At 34.3% G+C, this 26386-nt stretch overlaps 1 protein-coding gene across 2 annotated transcripts in view; it reads left to right on the forward strand.

The window, feature by feature from the left end:
* The window catches only part of LOC124539996 (calbindin-32), a 184108-nt gene that overhangs the window by 35075 nt on the left and 122647 nt on the right, over positions 1 to 26386 (forward strand). The gene's annotated exons all lie outside the window — the stretch shown is intronic.

The raw sequence follows: 26386 nt of genomic DNA on the forward strand, positions 1-26386 counted from the left end.
AGTCGGAAGGGAAGCCTGCTTTCCCTTCTTTTCCTTTTTAACCACAGTGGACCAGGACACCTCCTGGACCATCTGCGGCGGAATTATCACCGACGTAGGCTGGACGCCTGAGGGACCAGCAATAGATGCCGTCGGAACAGCAGGTGGCGCCCGTTTTGACGCGGATGCAGCTTTCGGCGGTGGAGCAGGCTGGACAGCCTGCGTGTAGGGCGTAGCAATCTGCTGCGCCACCTCCCGCCTCTTATCCGCAGCTAACGGAGGGCGATGTATTTTTGCGGGAGGCAACCGTTCCTCTAGTACGGCAAAGCGTGCGTTGATCATATCGCCGACCGAAGAAATTATGGAGGCTTTAAATCTCTCCATTTGAGCATCCTGTGCCGAGCCGGAAGCATCACTTGCCCCTGCCACCTTGGTCCGCATTTCCGCAAACTCGCGGCGGTGAGCCTTTACCTCGGCCTTGAGGCTGTCCACCTCTTTGCGCAGGCGGCCATTATCGGCACGGAGCTTTCGCGTCTCCTCGGCTTCTGTCCGAGCTGCTAAGGCGTCTACAATGCCCTGTAGTGCAGCTGCCGACTCCTTCAGCCTCTTTGCAAAGCCACCTTTTAAATTGGTGGACTTTTGGGCCACCTCCAAAATTAGGGCTGCGCTTCGGCCAGCTTGTGCCCGGAGTTCCTCTGCTCCCATCTTCGTGGGATCTTCGGTGTGTACATCCGAGGATGAGGATTCCTCGGAGTCCACGACAACCTGTGGAGCGTCCTTTCGAAACGCCCGACTACGCAGGGACCGCTCGAAAGCCTCCTCTCTGGCCTCGCTGGCCTTGGCTTTCAGCTCAGCCTTTGCCCGAGCGAGGCCACTACCCCGTCCTTTCGCGGTTTTGCCGCGAATCGCAGGCTTGCTCTTCGCAGCCAACCTCATCTCCGTCTCCGTGTCAGAGTCGGAGTTAAAAATAGCAAGGCCCCCATAAGGCCGTTTTCTACCAACCAGGGCGTCGGACGACAACTCAGTGTCGACGTCGATCGCCGAAAACGAAAAACATCAATCAACAAAACAATAAAAACAAACGAAAATATTTATATATAATAATAAATATTAAACTATAACAAATTAAGATCTAAAAAGATCTATTCCACAACAACAAAAAACCAATCCTTAAACAAAACAAGTGTCCGATAAACAAAGCCAATGGTGCAGATGTTACGCGTCAGAGATAACGAAAACCGGTTTAGCAAGCAGGTGTCGTTTAAAATCATCAATCGTAATATCTTATCGCAATATTCAACACAACCTCAGTCGACGACGTCCGAACGTTGAATCCACGACGACCTTCCTAGTCGAGTAGTGTGTATACCAATTTTCATGGGTACGCGGTAAGCCACTCCTAGGTTGCGGGTACGGGAAAAAGTTCATAAGTTTTCGATGTTGTCTTGGGTCTGGGTGTTTGTGGTTCCGTCGATACTTCTGATTTTCCATAGCACAAGTTCTTTATCTACTTACATTGGGATCAGAGTAATGTATGTGTATATGTGATGATGCCCAATATTTATTTATGTATATTAATATAGTCAATATTGCATATTCAAAGTTCATATAACGCTATATTGTTATTTACATCTCATAGAAAACTCTTCAGATGTCATAATATAGATATAGATATCTATCGAACTATTATAAATGTGGAACGGTTGAACAGTTTCCCTCGGTCAATTGTATTTACTGAACATATTCTATGTACGCTACTGGAATTAGAAATAAATAAAAAATCAGACTAACTAACTGAGGTAAAGGATGAGAAAATGAGATTTTGTATTCTTACTCAGCGGTGTATATATTTTTATAATTATTTTGCTTGGAGTAAATGGAGTAATCACAAATTAAAAATATAGTACGACACAACTTAGATGTAGCATCGGCAAATTCAATATTACCGATTACTGCCGATTTATACAACCAATAAAAGTAGCTATAGTACGACACAAATTAGATGTACATTGGAAAATGCAATGAAATGAAAATGAAACCGATTATTGCCGATTTACACAACCAATTTAAATAGCTTCCTATCGCGCCATTCGATGCTATTTGTCATCGTTCGATCATATTCACATAAGAAATAAATGTTGATATTTCACCCCTTTAGGTATAGAATATCCAAAAACGCTGAAATAGGTATCAACTCATTTTTAATAAGTATTTCCCCCCCCTATTTCGCCCTCTAAGAGGTAGAATTTCCAAAATTCCTTTCTTAGTGGGTGCCTACTCAATAAATCCATCCTAATCACGATTTTTCAAGGCCCTAACTTCAATAGTTTACGCTCGGCGCTGATGAGTCAGTCAGTCAGGACTTGTGATTTTATATATATAGATATATAATATATGTTGGCGCGTAGTTAATTTGTTTGTTTATTTCATAAATAATGAATAGAGTAATTGTAAATAATGTTTGAAGGCTGATTTACTTTTAAGAGCGGGCCACCCCGAATGGAGTTGTAAGTGTCATGGCAACGCGAGCCGTTATGTTTAGACAAGCTACTCGGATGCGATGGTGGCTTGCAAAAGTTGTGTGTGTTTATTTTCTTGCACGCTAAAAAAGAGTAACTACGAAGTTTCTTGCCGGTTCTTGTCGGTAGACACTAATATTAGAACCGTTAAAAGTTTTACATTTAAATCAACACTAACTGATTCATGAGCGTTCTCCTCAAAAGGAGAAGAGGCCTTAGCCCAACAGGAAATTTACAGGCTGTTAATGTATGTTAATGTAAATTTTACTAAAACATACTTTTAATTAAAATTTAATAAGCTACAAATAGCTTTGAGTATGAACTAAGCGAAGCGGAAGAAAACGCCAATTAGAATCATATAAAGCTGCTGCTACACATGAGAGATGCAAGCGAATTTTCTTTATTATCTCTTTTATTATCAGAACATAGATAATAAAACCGTAGATTTACGAATTTCATGTGACGTCCTAATAACTGAGCTATATTGTACGCTACTAACAGTTTTTGTTTAATATATCTTTCTTTATAAAACAACACATTTTTGGTTTTTGGTGGCTTTGTGCAAGCCCGTTTGAGTAGGTACCACCCACTCATCAGATATTCTACCACTAAACAACATTACTAAGTACTGTAGTGTTCCAGTTTGAAGGGTGAGTGAGCCAGTGTAACTATAGGCACAAGGGACATAGCATCTTAGTTACCAAGGTTGGTTGCAAATTGGCCATATAATTTAATTTACCTATGCCATAAAAAAAAAACTCTCTTAACTACTTATTTTCAATTTAATTAGCCACACTTGCCATAAGGTTTGTTGATGTTTGAAAAACCATTTTTTCACTATAATTAATATCAAAGATTATTCAAGCCCTCGACCAATGATCGCAATATCATTACATTGACGCGTCGATTATATGTCAAATTATAATTGACGTTTGTCCTCTTGTCCTCTTTATTTATTAGACGGTTGGAATAAACTAGCATAATAAATTCCTGCCATGAGTTACCGCGCAGGTGTGGCTGCTGACTTATTTATATTGATATTAAATCATGAGTTACAGCCACAATGCAACTGAACATTTATCTTAATACCGCTGCTGTTGAATTCATCATCCTGTCAGCGTGGATCTCGCTACGAATCAATCACTTCATCTCATTTGATTGACGCTCTTTATTGATATAATCACACTAATGTCTTTATGATATTAACTTATAATACACTAGCGATACGGCCCGGCTTCGCACGGGTGCAATGCTATGACATCACAATAGAAACTTGTAAAATTATCAGCGTTTCTTTAATATATTGTCCATGCCCTTTACTTGGTGGTAGGGCTTTGAGCAAGCTTGTCTGGGTAGGTACCACCCACTCATCAGTTATTCTATCGCTAAATAACAGTACTCAGTATTGTTGTGTTCCGGTTTGAAGGGTGAGTGAGTCAGTGTAACTACAGGCACAAGGGACACAACATCTCAGTTCCCAAGCTTGGTGGCACATTGACGATGTAAGGAATAGTTAATATGTAATATATACAAAAACCTTCCTCTCGAATCCCTCTATCCATTAAAATAAACCTCATCAAAATCAGTTGCGTAATTTTAAAGATCTGAGTATACGTAGGTACAGACAGCGATAACTGATTTTGTTTTATATGAAAACATTATAAATTGTAGCCTAAATGTGTTATTCTGATGTATAACCTATATTACTGTTAAAGTTCATTCAAATCCATTCAGTTGTTTTTTCGTGAAAGTTTTGCTTGTTTACCTGTTACTCACAAACATACATACATCCAGCCTCACAAACTTTCGCGTTCATAATATTAGTTTTTTAATATATAGAGTGATTCGGGAGTTTTTGTATATAATACATGGACAATATAATAAAGAAACACTGTTATGTGTTGTCGTAAATTCTGTACTATATTTGGTATAGTAATATTTATAGATGATATAAAAGCGTGGAGCTTAATACCTGTTGACTTCCACGCAGGATATATTGATTTAAATAATTGTATTTAGTTAACATGACTTTGTATTTTTAAATGTTAAAAAAGAGTAACTACTGATTATCTTGCCGCTTCTTCTCGGTAGAATCTACTTTACGAACCGGTGGTAGCTTCACTTAATTGTAAAATGACGATTCAAAAGTGCTTGTAAAAGCCTACTTGAATAAAGTTTATTTTGATTTTTGATTTTTTGATCAGTATTGCACTCGTGCCAAGCCGGGGCGGGTCACTAGTATATAATATTTCAGAAACGACTTTTATTCTCGGTTCAAATTTTTGAACCTATCACAATGTCGTTGACAGATTCAAGCGTCAAGAAGGTATTGGACGATGAGAAGGGTTTGGTGAATGAGAACAGCTTTTGACGGGTTTAAGCGACTCTAACACAAAACGAGGCCCTTATCTGGGATAGTCCCTTGTGTACATTGACCTAAGCCCTTTTAGACATTCTTAAACATTCCTGTAAATCCAACACTTGTCATCGCTTCGAAATTTTTAAAGATCTTTTTTCACCTTACGAATAAGGTTTTACTAGACATAAAGAACCATATTTTACAGCTCGCTAAGGTACTATATTTTGTATGTTATGTTATGAATGGAATATCTTATTATCTATAGTAATATTATATGTGCTATAGTTAAAATTTTATGTATTCTGCACGGGTTAAGCTCCAGTTCTATCTAGTATTATTATAATTGTATTTGAAACTAGCTGTACCCGTGACTTTGTATGCGTTTGAATATAATTTTTATTATAACTTATTAATTATGTATTAGGCAACTTTGTGATATTATTTCGTTGGTAGTCATTCGACGTGAAGGCGGAGTGTTAGCATGCGCGAAGGCTGCGTATTGTACTGGACAGCTGTTTAGAACCTGCAGCGTGACTTTATTATTATTATTTATGTAATTTCAAAATAAAACTAGCCTAAGTCACTCCTTATTACATCAGCTATCTGCCGGTAAAAGTCCCGTCAAAATCGACTCAGCCGTTCTAATGATTAGCCGGAACAAACAGACACAGATAAAAATAAAAAAAATATGTTATTTTGGTATATGAGCCGCGTACGTATAAGTTTATTAAAAAGCGGTTATTTTATTATTAATATAATACATGCTTACTACTAGCATGCTCATTTATCATTCTCTCTGTGTTTATATTAGCATATTTAAAATGAGCACAAGTTTTAATTAATTAAAATTCCGTTACATTCACCCTTGCAATAACTTCATAAAGAAATTTAATATTAAAGAAATATGCCTTAAGCACGTATATCGAACAAATCGTAATCATGACAGTGCTCGAAAATAGCTCGCTATGTTTTGCTTTTAAACTTGCTTTTGTTTATCGCACGCCGCACCTTGTGCGAATAAATATAAAATGGGCTCTTGCCACCATCGACGTTCCTGCTCTTACTGAGCCTCGTGGAATTAGTCGTGATGATGGTAAGAGACCTGATGGATTAACACTGGTTCCCTGGGAACGAGGACGGGCCCTTGTGTCGAACGCTACATGCCTTGACACTTTGGCCCCGTCTCATATCCGAGAAACATTGATAACAGCCAGTGCACTTGATAGTAGGCCTTTGTGCAGAAAGCTAATGCAATTTCAGTGGTTCGGGATGGCCAAAATAATATTATCGTTTTACAATGATGCTCCAATCTCTCACTTTTTGTTACAATGCCACGCCATCGTCCAATTGTTTTCTTATGACTCAGTTAAATTTAAAATAATAAATAGTGTTACATGCCTGTATTAAATGCTTTGTCATATAAAATAATAGTAATTAAAGTTTTACAAATTATTGATCAAGAATATATTTACAACAATACTATGTATAATATTGTTGTAAATATATAACATTTACAGTATAACAGTAACATTGATCACTTTGATAAAATCAGTGATAATCATTGTATATGCACTAGGCGTAAGGATAAGCTTATAACGCCAAGTTTCCGACTCCGCAAACTCAATAAATCCTTCTTGGGGCAAGGTATCCGTTTCTATAATAAAATTTCGCAGACATTTTAGACTTTGCCGTTTCGTAAATTAAAATCGGTTGTAAAAAATACATTGGTAGAAAAAGCATATTATTCGATACAAGATTTTATAGATGATAAAAAAGTGTGGAGTTAATACCTGACGACTTCCAAGTAGGATATATTAATTTAAATAATTGTATTTAACTAATATGAATTTGTATTTTTTAAATGTTAAAAAAGAGTAATTACTGATTTTCTTGCCGGTTCTTCTCGCTAAAATCACTTTCCGAACCGGTGGTAGCTTCACTTAATTGTAAAATGACGATTCAAAAGTGCTTGTAAAAGCCTACTTGAATAAAGTTTATTTTGATTTGATTAGATTAATTACAATTATAATTGTATATTATAAAGTAAATTCAATAGCCGCTGCTATATTCATAATATGCAATAGTAATGTGATATTAATTATGATATAGAATCAAAGGTCATAACACCGTATTGAAGGCTAGGGTAACTCTGTAACACTATACATAGTATTGTTGTGATCTGTAGACATAAGGATTTAAGCATATTTAGTCTCAAATTTGCGAGGTAAGCTATTGTTGGTATTTTTAAAAGTTCTAAAGTCTGTGGTCGATGATGTCAGCCAACCAACAGGTGGTCTATTTGACCCACCTGATGGTAAATAGTCCATAATAATATACTAACAGCCTGTAAATTTCCCACTGCGGGTTGGCGGAATGCACATGTGGCATTATTTGTTTACAATGTTCTTCACCGATGAGCACGAGATGAATTATAGACACAAATTAAGCACATATAGTGGTCCTTGGTTTGAACCCGCAATCATCGGTTAAGATGCACGTGTTCTAACCACTGGGCCATCTCAGCTCTTATTAATATAGTATGTGAAGCAATTCCATGGGGTATGTCCATTTAATATCTGTATTTCTCTTCTATAAGAGTATCAACTTATTTATTTGAAACTTCGTATCGATAGAAATAGGATAGGTAAGCTCTTTAATTGACAAATGGACCATTTAATAAAATGTCCCGCCGAACATCCCGTTAGTTGGTGGTATGGCTTTGTGCAAGCCCACCTGGGTAGATACCACCCACTCATCAGATATTCTACAGCCTAACAGCAGTACGCAGTATTGTTCTGTTCCGGTTTGAAGAGTGAGTGAGCCAGTGTAACTACAGGCAAAGGGACATAGCATCTTGGTTACCAAGGTTGGTGGCGCATTGACGGTGTAAGGAATATTAAATATTTCTTACAGCGTCATTGTCTATGGGTGATGGTGACCACTTACCATCAGGTGGCCCATATGCTCGTCCTTAAATCAATTCCATAAAAAAAATATCTACTGGGTTCATTTTCGAAGATATTTCCTGCTTACGGAAATAAATTAAAATATATTTGATGTTGGCCAAGATCGTTTTTGTACTTATAATTGAATAATGATACTAATTTTATTATAATTGATTAAGATTATACTTCAATTAAATACAACTATAAATCATTTTAAATCGTAGAATGTATAACCGTTATCTTGAATAGTAAAACAAATTGCTTTATTTAAAATAATTTATGGGAAGATAGTTATAATTAATATACCATCCAATATATAATTGTAATTGCTATTAGTAATGATAATTGTATTTAATTACCCTCCTTACATTAAATGAAAAACAAAATACTTTTTATTGTACAGTAAACATACATTAGTAACGTTCAATAGAGATGCACAAGAGGCGGCCTTTAGCGCTAAAACAGCGATATCTAGCAGGCAACCTTAACTTCCTCTTCGTCAAGGGAAACTGAGGTAGGATACCCTTACAACATGCATACCTTGGAACTAAGATGAGATATCTCTGGTATCAGAAGATCAAAAAATGAATCAAATGTCCTTTATTCAAGTAGGCTGTTACAAGCAATTTTGAATCGTCATTTAACAGCTATGTTATTTAACTACCACCGGTTCGGAAAGTAGATTCTTACCGAGAAAAACGAGCAAAAATTCAGTAGTTACTTTTGTTTAGGAATTAAAAATAGTCATGTTAGTAAGATACAATTATATATGTATGTAATATATCATGCCTGGAAGTCAACGAGTATTAATTCCACGCTTTATTATCGTCTGTATGATCTTGTATTGAATAATGTGCCTTCTTTACCAATGGTTTTTTTTACAAATGGTTTAAATTTATGAAACGACAAAGTTAAAAATGCCTGTGGAATTTTATTATAAAAACAGATACCTTAGCCCAAGAAGGATTTATTGACTTTGCGATAGAGTTACTCTCCCTTCAAACAGCAACGCTGTTACTACTAACGTTTGCTATTTGGGGGTAGAGTATGTTGTGTGTAGGAACATAATACGTTAAGATAAAAAAGTAGTAACGTGGCTGAGATGGCCCAGTGGTTGGAACGCGTGCATCTTAACCGATGATTGCGGGTTCTAACCCAGGCAAGCACCACTAAATATATGCTTAATTTGTGTTTATAATTCATCTCGTGCTCAGCGGTGAAGGAAAACATCGTGAGGAAACCTGGATGTGTCTAATTTCATCGAAATTCTGCCACATGTGCATTTCACCAACCCGCATTAGAACAGCGTGGTGGAATATGTTCCAAATCTTCTCCTTAATGGAAATGGAGACCTTATCCCAACCGTTGGCAATTTACAGGCTGTTACTTTTACTTTTTTTACATAGTACGTACTCAGACGAGCTTACACAGTTTCTAAGCTAGACTTAAATACTAAACGGAAACGATACCTTGTATGTATTGTTGGAATCTACAATGATATGTATTCAAATTGTGTAAGTACTAACAGTGTTTGAACAGTTTGTTTTTACTTCGATGCTAGTTTTAATCAGCTTAAAATAATATATTTATAATAAGGTTTCTGGAGCCGATATAGCCCAGATTAAAACAAGTTAATCTGAAGCATTCAAACTAATGCAAGTAACACTGATTTCATACGCTGATGTTGATTATTATTATTTGATCGATTTGTGTAAAAAAATGTAATTTCAGTAGTTCGGGATGGCCAAAATAATATTATCGTTTTATAATGATGCTCCAATCTCTTTATCTTTTGTTACAATGTCACGCTATCGTCTATTTGTTTTTTCATGACAGCTCAATCATATTTTAAATAGTGTTACATGCCAGTATTAAATGATATGCCATATAAAATCATATTTATTACAGTTTTACAAATTATTGATCAATTAATTACAATAATAATTGTATGTAATAAAGTAAATTCAATAGCCTCCGCTATATTCATATGCAATAGTAATGTGATATAAATTATGATATAGAATCAAATATCATAACATCGTATTGAAGGCTAAGGTTACTCTGTAACACAACTTATAAAAACCTACATGAATAAATATAATTAGATGTCGAGATACAGAATAGCTGTATACATATAATAAAATTGGAGTGTCTGTTTGTAATTTTAAAATAAACCCTTTTTACTAAATGCATATTTTATACGTGATACATATACCAAAACATTTTTTTTTTCAATTTTTGTTTGTTTTTGTACCGACTAATCTCTGGAACGGATGACCGATTTTGATGGGACTTTCTCTGGCCGATAACGGATTTAATAAGGAGTATCTTAGGGTACAACACTAAACAGTAACTTTTGTTGAATTCAAACGCGCTCGAAGTCACGGGCACATTTATTGCTTAGTATAAAACGAAGTAGCTTTCTCCGTCCCTATGTATGCTTAAATCTTTAAAACTACGCAACGGATTTTGATGCGGTTTTTTTTAATAGATAGAGTGATTCACGGGAAGGTTTATACGTATAATAAATGCAGAATATATTAGAAAAGCACTGATAATTAAGAAGTTTTAAAGTGATGTCTTAAATTTTTTTGCGCTTATGTTGCACATTTCACCCGTGCAAAGCAAGGGCGGTTTGTTGGTATTTGTTATAAATAGAACTACATATCAGCTGAATCATTTGTAAATCAGAAATTGCTTGTTAGTTGGAATTAACATCGATTACGCAAAACCGTGTTTCAGATCGACTGGGGAATTTCGTATTTAGTGCCCTTTGATCTCTGGTTCGTGGTGGAACTTTGTTAAGGGTTTGTTATTAACTAGTTTATATACACGGGATCATATTCTTATGTAATTACGGCACAACCGACTCGGATATCCGTTAGGTATTATGTTATGTACGTTTCGTTTTACGCTAAAGGATCATAGAAATCATAACATGATCTATTTAGGTACGTTCTTTATGTATGATTTTTGAGTTATCACCACTTATTATAAAACAATGTCTCCAAGCCGCGTCTGTCTGTCTGAAACTCGAAAACTACTGAACGGATTTTCATGCGGTTTTCACTAATAGACAGAGGGAAAGTTCGAATATATAATCTATTAAGGTTTTTATGTAAATAAGTTAAAATAGAACGACGATTGTTAAACATGATGCTAAAAAGCAAGAAAACTATATATTTATAATAATAAAAGTAAAAAAAATACTATTTATTTATAATAAAAGGTAAAAATAATAATAAAAAGTTATGTTTATCCGTGTGAAGCTGGGACGGGACGGCCGGCATTTTATACGGTTTTACCAGTTTTTCTTTCGGTATGTAGATTTATATTAACTATCAATTAATTATTATTAAATCTATATTTTTTTTTCCGCAAACTAACGGTGATCCTGATCCCTATTTTGTTGCGTGTAACTTCTACAATTTTAAACATTTCACGATCGTCTTCGACGGTCACTTTCGAGTTCGTTTTACAGAATAAGTCTCAGGTTTTATTAATAGATTCTTATCGATGTTCGTTTAAAAGGTTGTCTGTGCTATTGACCCCGGGGGATGTGGGGGTTAACGTATTCTAACATTGCATATCCCGTTAGTAATGTCTCATATGACTTTTCATTTAATTTGTTATCTAGATCCATAGTAGTAACTTATAATTTGGTACCGTCATTAGTAAGAATCTTTGTTTGAGGAGACAAGTGACTATCACTGCCCTTAGACTTACGCAATATAATGTCGTATCATTTAAGAAAAGCTGGTTCCTGATTGGTTCAGTTGCACATACCATTGTTGTAGGTATAGTACAAATTGATATTTTTTTAATCGTAAACAAACATTAAATAAATTTGGACTATGTAACTTGTGTGCATTCACACACACACACACATATATATATATATATATATATATTTATCCCGCAAACAATTGGCCGTCCACTGAAGGCGAAAATGCATTTAAACTGGCGTCCACCTGCTTTTGGCGTCCGTATACCGGACGCCACTTTTTTAGCCGGTGGCATTGAGGTCCTATTCATCCTAGCTAGCCGTAGTACAAAAATCGACGGAAGCTAAAAATCACTCTAAATAGTTGCAATAAAATATTTAAAAGTTCCCGAAGAAATCACCGCGCAGGTGAGGCGCTGCCGCAGCGCGTATATCGCACACTGTATATCGAGGGGAATTCCTGACTACGGATTCGCGTATTTGGCGTCCAAAATTGCGACGTTGCCATCTCGCTCATTACTTACGCGTTACATAATACCTATTCGGTGCTTGATTATTGTTTGTTTTACATCAGTCATTTAATGTTTATAAAATATATTAATAATGAATATATGAATCCCCGAGGACTTCGTGGAAGTTTTTTTTAAATATATTACAATAATTAATATTTATATTAATTATATAATAATAATATAAAGTATGTCTGTCTGTCTGTTATCTTTCTTTATACGCTTAAGCTGCTGAACCGATTTAGATGAAATTTAGTATGGGGACTTTGTAGAAAAGAACATAGGATAATTTTGTCTCCAAAATTATACCCTAACGAGATAAAAAAGGAAAGTAGAAGTTTGTACAGGGAGTCTATATCCGATAAACTGATTTAAATTAAATTTAGTATGAAGATAGGATAGTTTCCATCCACGAAATCATCCTCTAAGGGTATAAAAGGGGGTGAAAGTTTGTACAACATCTATATCAATCGTGATTGGTATTTGTACTGTTAAATCTTCTGTTATCTGTGATTGGTAGTTTTTATTATTCGGTGTAAACAAACCGGCGTAAAGCTTAGTAACTTGGTACAGAGGCCAAATAGCCATATACGGACGCCCAATAGCTGTATACGGACGCCCAATAGCTGTATACGGACGCCCAATAGCTGTATACGGACGCCCAATAGCTGTATACGGACGCCCAATAGCTGTATACGGACGCCCAATAGCTGTATACGGACGCCTAATAGCTGTATACGGACGCCCAATAGCTTTATACGGACGCCTAATAGCTGCATACGGACGCTCAATCAAAAAAAAAACAGAAATCAAAATAAAATTTATTCAAATAGGCTTTAACAAGCACTTTTGAATCGTCATTTTACAATTAAGTGAAACTACCACTGGTTCGGAAAGTAGATTCTAAGGAGAAGAACCGGAAAAAAACTCAGTAGTTACTCTTTTTCAACACTTAAAAAATACAAAGTCATGTTAATTAAATACAATTATTTAAATGAATATATTCAGCTTGGAAGTCAACAGATACTTCCACGCTTTTTTATTATCTATTCAATCTTGTTTCGAATAATATGCCTTTTTTACCAAAATACGAAATGGCAAAGTTAAAAATTTCGTACGTTCGTTCGTTAAAAGTTTCACGTACAATTATGATCATTGATTTTATCAAAGTAATCAATGTTGCTGTGAATATACATAATATTGTTGTTGTAAATATACTGTGACGGAACAGTGAGTATTTCTAGTTTGTTAAAAACATCCCGAAGAGAGTCCCTAGCTCCATGATTATAAATAAACCGGATTGCTCTCTTTTGTAAAATAAAGACAGATCCAATATCTGCAGCGCTACCCCAAAGTAATATGCCAAATGACATAATAAACTGTAAACCAATTGTGTATCTGTGATAAGGCACCGTTCATGTCGTCATAGTCAGTTTTTTTTTTGTCAACCTTTGAAATCTGTGAAGTATCATCAGCAAACAAAATTATATCACAAATACCTTTAACATAGAAAGGAAGATTTTTATATATACATACATTTATATATACCAGAAATAGAAAGGGACCCAAAATTGATTGATTGATTGATTGAACCTTGTACGATAGCCGAGCGATAGTGATCTTGAAGCATACAGTATTATTTGAGGTGGTACTGTGTAGCTGCAAGCTACCAACTATAAAATGAAAGCCCTGTTCCCAGTAAATTCATTTTATTATAAGTACTATCATTTTATTATTGTAAATATAAAATTTGGTAGGTAGACTTTTATGACATACAGGAAAAATAAAACACAGGAGATAACAAATACGACAACAAAATAATATGATAGAGAGGACATAATTATTCCGATGAAGTTTTATGGGCAGAGCCACTTGTGCTAAGAGCGAAAATGAGAGACACGATCATATTTACGCAAACGAAATATGAATCTAATTTAGAAATTTTGAAATCGCCCAAGTTTTTCGCTGATCCTCCGTGAGATGAGAGCGAGAGAGACCTAATCCATGATAGGAAGCAAAAGATTCGTATTGACATATTATAACATATTGGGCATCCGTATATGTATAAGTCTTACGAATATTGGAACAAAATAAACGTTGAACTGTTTGTACAGAACAGCGATAGGAAAAGAAAGAGACAACAAACTTAAAGCTGGCAACGTCGCACTTCCAAAAACAGTCCATCCTGTGAGGACGCTAAATAATCGATGCCATAGGTAAATTATGATCAATATATCTAGGATGCCTTAAATGTATCATCATGGTTAGGGGTTCAAAAATGTTTGGGCATGACTGAAAGACGAATATCGCGGATTTTCTTTTTATCGGAAAACAACGTATCCCAAGGACCTGGAAATCAAAAAACTAAGCAGTATTCATTATGACATGTTTAGTAAAGTAAGGGGAACTTGGGGACGTCGTAATGATGCACCACGTACATGACGCCAAAAAGGTTGTAGGATGTATATATATATATATATATATATATATATATATATATATATATATACAACCAACATTCATGTTACCAGATTAATAATAGATTAATAATATAATGTTTAATAGACAAAGTGACAGATACTCGTCCGTAATACTCGTATACAGATAACAATTCGTATAATATTTTATATAGTTTACATGGTAATATACTTATATATTCTATACCAGACACAAGGTACTCAAAACCCCAAAAAGGTCCCTATAGATGTTTTACATGAAAAAAGGACACACTACTATTGTGAATATATTTCGAACGTTATAAATCTATATTGATATTATAAATGTGAAAGTAACTCTGTCTGTCTTTCTGCCTGTCTCTTGACCAAACCGCTTAACTGAATTCGATGAAATTTGGTATTAATGCAATATTGAACTCATAGAAAGGGAATAGGCTACTTTTTTGCCTGGCATATAACAAACAACACCCAAAAACGCGAACGAAGCTGCGGGCGACTACTAGTAACATATAAGTTTATTTAAAGTGATTACCGTCGTTACGTAATATAAATCACAAAAGCGATACTATTGGCCGTTAATAAATAAGATTGGTCATCAAACGCTAGTGGGATTATTCTGAAGGGCACTCAATTAAGGCTCTTTGTGGACTGACGACTTGATAACGTGCTTACGTAGTCTGTCTATTGCACAGATTAATTCTACTTGGTAGTTTTATTGCCATAGATAATGTTAAGAGAGTAACCTTAGCCTTCAATACGGTGTTATGACATTTTATTCAATATCATAATTTGTATCACATTACTATTGCCTATTATTAATATAGCAGGGGCTATTGAATTTACTTTATTATATACAATTATTATTGTAATTAATTGATTAATAATTTGTAAAACTGTAATTAATATTATTTTATATGGCAGAGCATTTAATACTGGCACGTAACACTATTTCTAATTTTAAATATTATTGAGCTGTCATTATAAAACAATTGAACTATAGCGTGGGGTATTATAATATAAATAAAATTTTAACAAAAAGAAAAACCGACTTCAAACAAAACACTATTTTAAAACAAATAAATATGCACTAAAAAGTAATAAAAATAATTGCATATTTAACATATTTTTGAGAGTCCTCCTAGGTAAAATGAAATGAAAAATATTAGACTACTTAAAAATCGATTTACGATTATATAACGTAGTTATAGTTATTGTCATATTTGGAGCCGGTGTCAGCCAACCCTATACTATATCTATCAAAAAACAATACGAGAATACCCCCGACGCAAAAACGACGGGGTGTTATAAGTTTGACGTGTGTGTGTGTGTGTGTCTGTGTGTGTGTGTGTGTGTCTGTGTGTGTGTGTGTGTGTGTGTCTGTCTGTACCACTCTAGCCGCCGAACGGATGGACCGATTTTGATTTAGTTTTTTTTTGTTTGACAGTAGAAAATGTCGAGAGTGTTTTTACGTAAGTTTGATGAAAATTGTTCCAAGATGGCCGCCGCCACAAAATGACAGATTAGATATTTTTTTTAAACTCCATCAATATGGGTATCAAATGAAAGGGCTTGACTAGTAGAATACTATTAGATATGACAAATTTAAAATACAAGATGGCTGCTTCTATAAAATGGTGCTTTACATTTTTTTATTACAACTTTATCAATATGGGTATCAAATGAAAGGGCTTGACTAGTGAAATACTATTAGGTATGAAAAATTTAAAATCCAAGATCGCTGCCTCTACAAAATGGCGCTTTATGGATATATTGATATCATTTGATATCCATATCCATATCCATCCATTTAGACTTATAGCGAAACTATAAGCATAAGAGGGGTGTTATAAGTTTGACGTGTCTGTCTGTCTGTCTGTCTGTCTGTGTGTCTGTCTGTCTGTGGCATCATAGCTCCCGAACGAATGAACCGATTTCAATTTAGTTTTTTTGTATTATAGGTGTTTTACGGGCGAGTGTTCTTAGACATGTTTGATGAAAATCGGTTTAGCCGTTTAAAAGTTATGGGGGGTTAAAGTGGGGAAGAAAAACCGAATGTCTGCAAATATGCTCAATTGGGGTATCAAATGAAATGTTATGACTTGTACATCACAAAAAACATTAATTAATAATTAAATAAAATTATTAGATAAAAAAAATAATTAAGAAACAAAAAAAATTAATTAGTAACTAAAATAAAAAAGAACAAGATTGACCTTAAAATGTAATCTTAACTTATATGTTTTAAATCAACAAGAACCAACGTATTTACAACTTAACCAGAGATATTATAGGGATGCTTACCTTTAAAAAGTATAAAATAAAAAATTAAATTAAAAATTTCAGAAACCCCCGCCACAAAAAACATAAGCTACCTTTAAAAAGTAAAAAATAATAAAAGAAAATTAATCCTAAAGTACCTATATGCATAAGTATGTATTAATATTAAAAAAAAAAACTTCGCGTTGAGGGACCGCACCTAATTAATTAGTGTCACATGCTTACCTATCTCATCTTTTATATAACACTTAATATTATTTTGTACAATAGCGCTCGGTCCCCCAACGCGATTTTTTTTTTTTTTTTATAATTTATAAGTGAAGCTGATGTAGACTAACATTTTTTTATATTATAATAAACTACAAGGTACCACCCTCGAATGAGCTGTAATCGACCTCAGTAAAAAAACTTTGCAAAAGATTTCGTATGCTATGTCGTACATCATATGACATCACATCATATACACAAAATTTGATTAAAGACAGTAAGCCGTTTAGGAGTTCCGTCAATACATAGTATAAAACAAAGTCGCTTTCTCTGTTCCTATATCTTTAAAACTACGCAACGGATTTTGATGCGGTTTTTTTTAATAGATAGTGTAATTCAAGGGGAATGTTTGTGTATATAACAAATTAACAATATAGTAAAGAAACACTGACAATTTTAGAAGTTTGCAATGTGATGTCGTAAATAAACAAATTCTTTGGTATATTTAGTATCAGTTTTGCACCCGTGAGAAGTCGGGGCGGGTCGCTAGTTGATTATAATATTCGATTATGACAATTACATGAACATAACCACGTTCCGGAAGGTGATTTAAATATCCAAGTAACCCATAAATAAAAGATTCGACCGAGTATTGCTAACGTGCTCCTCAGAATTGTTCCGTTCCCTCCCGTTCCCTTAATTTGTCATGGATCCTATGCTCAGAACCTTACTTAACTTTCACCAAACTACCCTTAAAGTATGTCCTTTATAATTTTAAAAGAATCATCAAAATTGTGCCAACCAATTTTGAGTTATTCACCTATTTATCGCGCACATACATAATGCAAATTTAAGACTTATGTCGTTTTCATACGGATACCATCATCGGAAAAAATAAAATTAAAATGGGACCCCACGGGAAGCACTACCTTTCAAACAAAAAAAAAATTATCAAAATCGGTCCACCCAGTAAAAAGTTATGAGGTAAAAAATATAAAAAATAAAAAAAAATACAGACGAATTGATAACCTCCTCCTTTTTAAAGTCGGTTGAAAAGATATTGAAGCATCATTGTAAAACGATAATATTATTTTGGCCTTCCCGAACTACTGAAATTACAATAATTAAAAATATTATTATCTATGGAACTGTCTTTGATGAGTTAGATCGAATATAATAAATAGTATTGTTGGAATAAACAAGCAACATCAGCGTCAAGTCACACAACTTCCCTTTTTAAAAAAAAAATGGCGGGAGATTCCTGGCTGACACATTGACACATCGCGAATATGATTATTACAGTGTAATGTGTTTATTGATGGTTATTTGTGTGGTAGACTAAATGGTTTTCTGTTTTGGTAGTTTGATTGTTATTGTAAATTAAAGATTATTGTTTTAGAGGTTAACCTACTTCCTACTTCTGGTTCTAAAAGTATATATAACAAAGATTAAGAGATATATTTATAAGTAAGTAATTGTATATACTATATGCAATTTATTTGTTATTTTTTGCTATCATTGTATATTTTTATATGGACTTTATATTTCGTATTAAAATTAACAAGTGTGTGTGTGCACAGTTGCTTAATTAATTATCTTCTCAGGCCCACTCGGGTTTCAATCTCGAGATTATATACGATCTTTTCCAAGAGAACAGATACAAAATATCGGAAAAAATATAGCAAGTCATTCAGTACTCGTATATACCTTACACATCAAACATCATCTTAGTAACAAGCTATATTAATATTGAATCTTCACAAATTTGACGACCTCCGTGGTCGAGTAGTTTGTACACCAGTTGTTATGGGTACGCCGCTCCGAATTCCCGGGTTCTATTCTTCGAATCGATGAAGAAAAAGTTCATTTGTTTTCTACGCTGTCTTGGATCTGGGTGTTTGTACCGTCATTACTTCTGATTTTCCATAACACAAGTGCTTTTTCTTCTTACATTGGGATCACAGTAATGTATCTGATGTTGTCGAATATTTATTTAGATTACTGGGGAACGAAGGGTAACATGTTACACAGGAAAATAGTAGTTTAAATTTAGAATTATAATTAGTCAGTTAGTCATAGACCAAATGTCACGGCAATTGCTTGAAAGTCTGAGTTACCAAGGGCATGGACGATTAGCCTGACCTTACCGTCAATTGGTAATTCGTCTACCAACGTAACATTAAAAAAAATTAGTCTACATTTATCTTTATCTTATTTATCTTTTATTATTTATGAGTCGAGATGGCCTAGTGGTTAGAACGCGTGCATCTCAACCAATGATTGCGGGCTCAAACCCAGGCAGGCACCGCTGATTCATGTGCTTAATTTGTCTTTATAATTCATCTCGTGCTCAGCGGTGAAGGAAAACATCGTGAGGAAACCTGCATGTGACAAATTTCATAGAAATTCTGCCACATGTGTATTACCTTACCTTAACCAACCCGCATTGGAACAGCGTGGTGGAATATGTTCCAAACTTTCTCCTCAAAACGGAGAGGAGGCATTTAGCCCAGCAGTGGGAATTTACAGGCTGTTGTATCAACAACAACAACAATCATGATTGTTGATATCTTTATCTATTGGAGGGACTGTTTGTAATATTAAAATAATAAGCTTTTTACTAAATGCATATTTGAACTGGCTTATGAGTTTCGGCTAATTTCTAGAACTGCTGGACCGAATTTGACGGGACTTTCACTGGCAGAAAGCTTATGTAAATTAGGATACAACAGTACATAACTTTTGTTAAATTCAAAGACACGCGCAGTCGCGGGCACAGCTTAAAAAGTATAAAAATAATAGAAAGTTTTGATAGCAGATGATTCCGTAGAACCGTTATACTTTAACAATATGTATTTTTTTTGCAAGACTAAAAAGTCGCACTCTTAAATTGCTAGTGTATTTGCGGCCTTAATCAACGTGCTCTTGATATCTAAAGTCGGATTAAAGTGGATAATCCGTTTAATTATTTCAGCTTCTTCTATTTACAAAGTTTAAATTTATTTTTTTAAAGCTAGTATTTACTTGGGGGTACTATCCACTTATTATATACTATATCAGGAATATTAATGGCAGTAGTTAATAGTTATTATTGTGTTCCGGTTTTGTGGCGGATTTACCAATAGGCCTAGGGCGGCAAATTTAGCAAAAATTTGTTATTATCTTACAGAAATAAAAAAAAAACTTATAATTATATGTACACACATTACGTCCGCAATCCGTATAATCGTCACTACATAGCATTTTGGAAAAATAATCTAGTAACAGCCAGAAATATCACTGCAAAAAAGTAGGGGCGGCAAAAATTTAATAGCCTACTAGCCTACTAGCGGTAGATTTGTAAATCCAGCACTGGTTCCGGTTGTATTAGCAAGAGATATAGATAATGTCTCAAAAAAGAAACGGATATACATATAACTTATACGAAGTGATATATTCTGTATTTCTTGCATTACAGTTGAATAGCATGGTGTGATAATCTCTAAGTATTTTCCTTTTGCCTTTGTCCAACTGTGGGATATTTACGTTACTGGATAATTCGTAGGTAATTTGTTAATTCTGTTCATAAAATCCTCGACTATAATTTTCTTTTCTAATGCCTTATAGCATTATTATACTTACGAAAATATTCAAAGAGATTTCGAAGAGCGATTATATTAGCGTTGAGTGCGCTGACAAAAAGCGGAAATCATTTAGCGCGTTTGTATTAAGATATATTAAGATTAGGCCCAAATTGTTTACTATGAAGTAATTTCCTTGTGAAGAAAACATATTTATCTTAATGGAGAACGTTATAGGTTAACGACCTACTAATAATTATGAAGAACCGGCCAAGTGCGAGTAGGACGTCCGCACGAAGGGTTCGTGTCTTAAATATTTATTTTTATCTGTGTTTTAGATTAAAAAAAATATGGAAAATTGTCTGTTAATGTTACTGTTACTAGATTAAAGATATAATAAAGTGACAGATACTCATCTGTAATATACAGATAATAACAGTTCATATAATCATTATCATTACAGTGTAACTCCAGGCACAAGGGACATAATATCTTAGTTCCCAAGGTTGGTGGCACATTGACGATGTAAGGAATAGTTAATATTTTTTACAGCGTCATTGTATATGGATGATGGTGACCACTTACCATCAGGTGGCCCATATGCTCGTCCGCCAACATATACCATAAAAAATATATAAAACGTATAATAGTACAAAACAAAGTCGCTTACCGCTGTTTGTCCCTATGTATGCTTAGATCTTTCAAATTACGCAACGGATTTTGTTGTTTTTGTTTAATAGATAGAGTGATTCAATAGGAATGTTTTTGTATATAATACGTGGACAATATAGTAAAGAAACACTGATAATTTTGAAGCTTCTAATGTGATGTTCTTAATAAACATTTTTTGTACGTAGATTGTAAATGTTAGCTGAATCCTATAAGATAGATCGAAATATTGCACCCGTGTGAAGCCGGGGCGCGTCGCTAGTTTTTAATATAAAGCATTACATTGTAATTAAGTCTTACACTAGAGATAAACTACAACAACAAAAACAGCCTGTAAATTCCCACAGCTGGGCTAATTCCTTTAAGGAGAAGGTTTGGAACATATTCCACTAAGCTGTTCCAGTGCGGGTTGGTGGAATACACATGTGGCAGAATTTCTATGAAATTTGTCACATGCAGGTTTCCTCACGTTGTTTTCCTTCACTGCTGAGCACGAGATGAATTATAAAGACACATTAAGCACATGAATCAGCGGTGCTTGCCTGGGTTTGAACCCGCAATCATCGGTTAAGATGCACACGTTCTAACCACTGGGCCATCTCTGCTCTTCTAATGAGAGATAAACTACGAGTGAAACAAAAACATTACTGCCTTAATTATATAATTGATGTACTTGAAAATATTGTAAAATGTAACTTAAAAATAAAATAGTCATACTAAGCTTCTTAGCGGCAAATAAAATAGGAGCTATTTTTCTTATACGTTTAAACCGCCGTGTTATAAGAGGGTGCTTAAATGTCGGAGCTTAAAATAGAAATTACCGTCAGAGAAATTTTTCGCAGCATTTAAATAGTTACATTTTCGCGGAGATGTTTTTAAACCTTAAATAAAACTGTCTTTTAAGAAGTAAAATATGTTACGTCTGCTATGAAGACATTTTCAAGATTCAAATAAAATTGGTACTTAGTCCGCAAGTGTATTGAATCGATATAAATAAAAAAAATATAATAAAAAGAAAAACCGACTTCAAAGAAAACACTATTTTTGAAACTTAATAGACACTAAAAAGTAAAGAAAATAATTACGTCTTCAAAATATTCTTTAGAGATCTCCTAAAAAAAGAAATGAAAAATATTAGACTACTCAAAACTCGATTTACGACTATATAATTTAGTTACAATTACCGTTATATTTGGAGACCCCAAGGGAAGCACTTTTTCAAACAAAAAAAATATCAAAATAGTAACATCCAGTCATAAGTTATGAGGTAACAAACATAAAAACAAAAAAAAATACAGACGGATTGATAACCGCCTTTTTGAAGTCGGTTGAAGAGATAATGATCGATTCGATTTAGATCGAATATCGGATGTATTTAAAAGAGCTCGGTTATCGTAGAAACGTAATCATTTTATTTTATTTTTATCATCAGGAAACATACAGCATAGTATGATACACAAACATTTGATACAAAAATAAGACTTACATAAACCGATAAACATCGGTTACATTAAATCATGAAGTAAATCATTGCCTAACTATCATTTGGAATAGTAAATTCGAAGACTTGTAGTGATATCAATTCCAACGCGCATGAAGGAAAATTGAACTCTTCACCAGCACATATAACGATACAGCTCTTATAACGATATTGAATAGGTAGAGTGATTCGAGAGCAAGGTTTTTGTATATAATTCATGGACAATATAGGAAAGAAACACTGATACTTTTAGAAAAGTTTCTAATGTGATGCTGTATATAAACAAATTCTGTAGTATATATTGTATCAGCTTTGCATCCGAGGAAAGCCGGGGCGGGTCGCTAGTCTTAAATAAAAGGAACCCTCAGCTCTACATATAATTTTCCGCGAACATCCTATTCTATCTTCGCGGAGATTAAAATTTAAATTCTCCTCAGCTGAAGCCTTTCATCAACACGGAGCGAGGTTTCCGACCTTCGTTACCTCGAGATTGTCGTTGAAATCCCGATAATTATCTTTATCTCATTAAATGAAGTCTTAGAGAGGAGAATATTATAATAACCTCGATAAAAATGTTAAGTGTTGTGTTTACACAATGTTGGATATCTTCTTTGTATCTACTGAGTTCTTCATCGGTTTTATAATCTTCGATTTTAAATTGCACTCTTTTCATTAAAAGAGTACTTTTTAGAAAGAAACGCCTGGAGTCAGGCTCGGGTTTCATCATAGGACACTAATTACTGTATATAACAGCATTGTAAATCTGTTTATAAGAAAAGAGCAACTATGCTAGTTTCTTGCGGCTTTTTCTCGCTAGAAGCTTTCCGACACGGTAGTAGTATTTTATTATTATCGATTCAAAAACGCTTCATTGCGAAGTCTACTTGAATAAAATTTGTTTGATTTGATTTTAGTTTCGATGCAAAGCCTAATTTTTCATCAAAATTGGTATTTCCATAAATTCCAGGACCTCTGTACTGACTTCGCAATAGTTACGAAAAATTGCTGCAAAATACCTGAAAATCCGATGAAACGTGCAAAAAATTCGAGAAATGTGGACGAAAAATGTAATAAAACGGAAGATTAATTCACCAAAAATTCAAGCTTTTCCGTCGTTTTGCTTTCTTTTCGTACTACATCATCTAATCTTTAGCGAGACAGCTTTGCATGCGGGGGTTCCGAGTAACGCGGGCGACCGTGTTTACTGTTCCAAATTAAAATGTTTAAAAGCGGTTCTTATCTACGGAAAACTACTAAACTTATTGTAACATTATTTTAATAAACTGAATCAAGTTTAATTTAGCTTATACTGCACCTTTTAGATAAACAGAATTTTAGAGAAATTATATTAAAGCAGTGGTTTTCACTATTTCTTTCTCTTTTGAAAAGAAATAATACCTGTATGACGTCACGGTTAATATAATTTCATCAAATATACATATATAATCGTCTTTGTAAGTCTTTGGATTTTGAAACTGAACTGAGAACATGTAAAAGCAAAGGTACTTAAGGCCACTACGAGATAAAAAAGAAAAAAGAGGTACTTGTCTGGTGTTACACGTAATTCAAAATTAAGACCGCCCGTAAGCTTTCGAAAGATATTTGTTTACTCACAGTTTATTTAAAAAAAAAAAAGTATTATTCCTAATAGGGAACTATCTGTTGAGACAAATTAACTATAAAATTTGATGAAAATTAAAATGTATGTAGAAATATTATTGATTTTGAGCCATAAAAGTGGTTATTATTTTTTTCCATTAAAATTTTTAGTCATGTGTCCTAAAACACGAGCCACTGTGGTGTGATGTCTGATAGGCAAAAAATGGAGAACTTTTCTGGAATTTGAATGCCAGTATTTGTACATTACACACTAACGAGAACGATTTCAATTCACTAAAAAAAACAACCAAATATTTCCAGCTGTTAACACTAAATGAGCGCCAGTCGTACATACACAAGTGTTTATTTTTATCAATATGACGTCACCAATGACTGACAGCGTTTTTGCAGGACTTAAAAATGTTTCAAATAAATTGTATTTTGTGACAAGAAATTTATTACGAAAATGAACATTTTAAAGTACTATTTCAATAGTAGAATAACCTATTCTAAATAAGCTCCCAAATAAGCTTAATGTATTCAGCAAAGATCCTTCGTTTTATTACTGTACAGTCGAGGTAAAAAAAGGTTCGTCACCTTAAGACCTATTTTCTTGTGATCACTTTAAGCGATAATCTGCTTTACCGATCGAGAATGAAATATTGCGTCGCAATGATTTGATGTCTAGATTCAAAAGGTACTAAGAGTTAAAGACTTGATAAAGGATTGAATTTGAAAATTGACGAAGGTTTTCTTACCCTAACTGTACATAGCAAGCCAGCTAGTCAAGGTATGGAATTAAATTCATTTCAATGGATACAACCAGCGCATGTAGTCCGGACATCCGGCGGTATGTGGACATCGTTTTCTGTAAAGCGTATAACGGTGCATTTAAAATATATCCATGAATCGTCAGACTTAGTAAAAATAGACAAAAATCAATGAATTATTTTGGCGATAAAAAATTTCTTTACTAAGTAATTTAATGACAACAACAATAATAAAGGCAAATGCTGTAAATTTCCCACTGCTGGACCTCCTCTCCCTTTTGAGGAGAAGGTTCGAAACATATTCCACCGTTCTGTTCCAATGCAGGTGGAGTACACAAGTGGCAGAATATCTATGAAATTAGACACATGTAGGTTTCCTCACGATGTTTTCCTACACCGCCAAGCACTACATGAATCATAAACACAAATTAAGCTCATAAATATACAGTGGTGCTTGCCTGGGTTTGAACCCGCAATCATCGGTTAAGATGCGTTCTAATCACTGGCCTTGATCTCAATTTAATGACATTCTTTCAATTTTAATCATAAGCCTAATGAAGATAAAACTTGAACAGTTTCAACGTTGCCAATAAATCATTTTCTGGTGGAAAATTCCTTTTGAAACTTTTTCGTATTAAGATAACGGCTCGGAGAAGTTCATTATGTTCGTAATGACCAATTCCAGCACCTTTTAACCTTCTTATAATTACTTTACAATGGTCCTAGTTATAATTAATATAGGTGTTATTATTGCTATCCCAACTGTAGTTACTGACAATCCAGTCAACTGTAAGAGCTCTCAGATACTACCTACAGATCTACGGATAATTTTGATTCATCGTATTAAAGAGTTAAATTAGTGAGAAGTTACCGGTTCGAGAACCGAGATGGCCCAGTGGTTAGAACGCGTGCATCTAAACCGCTGATTGCGGATTAAAACCCAGGCAAGCACCACTGAATATTCATGTGCTAAATTTGTGTTTGTAATTCATCTCGTGTTCAGCAATGAAGGAAAACATCGTGAAGATATATTTATGTCCAATTTCTAAGAAATTCTGCCACATGTTGCATTTTACCAACCTGCATTGGAATAGCGTGGAATATGTTCCAAAACTTTTCTTCAAAGGAAGAAAAGTCCTTAGCCCAGCAGTGGGATATTTACAGGCTGTTGTTGTGGTTGTGGTTGTACTAGTTCAATTAGTTTTTATGTTCCTAAGACATACAAGAAAAATTGTGTTTCATAAAATTCTAAAAAATATATGATAATGTTACGTCCTCTGACGGAATCTGGTTACAGAATATTGATCGTTTCAGTTGTGTAAACGGTCTCTTT

This window comes from Vanessa cardui, chromosome 24 (genome assembly GCF_905220365.1).
Source record: "Vanessa cardui chromosome 24, ilVanCard2.1, whole genome shotgun sequence".
Lineage (NCBI taxonomy): Eukaryota > Metazoa > Arthropoda > Insecta > Lepidoptera > Nymphalidae > Vanessa > Vanessa cardui.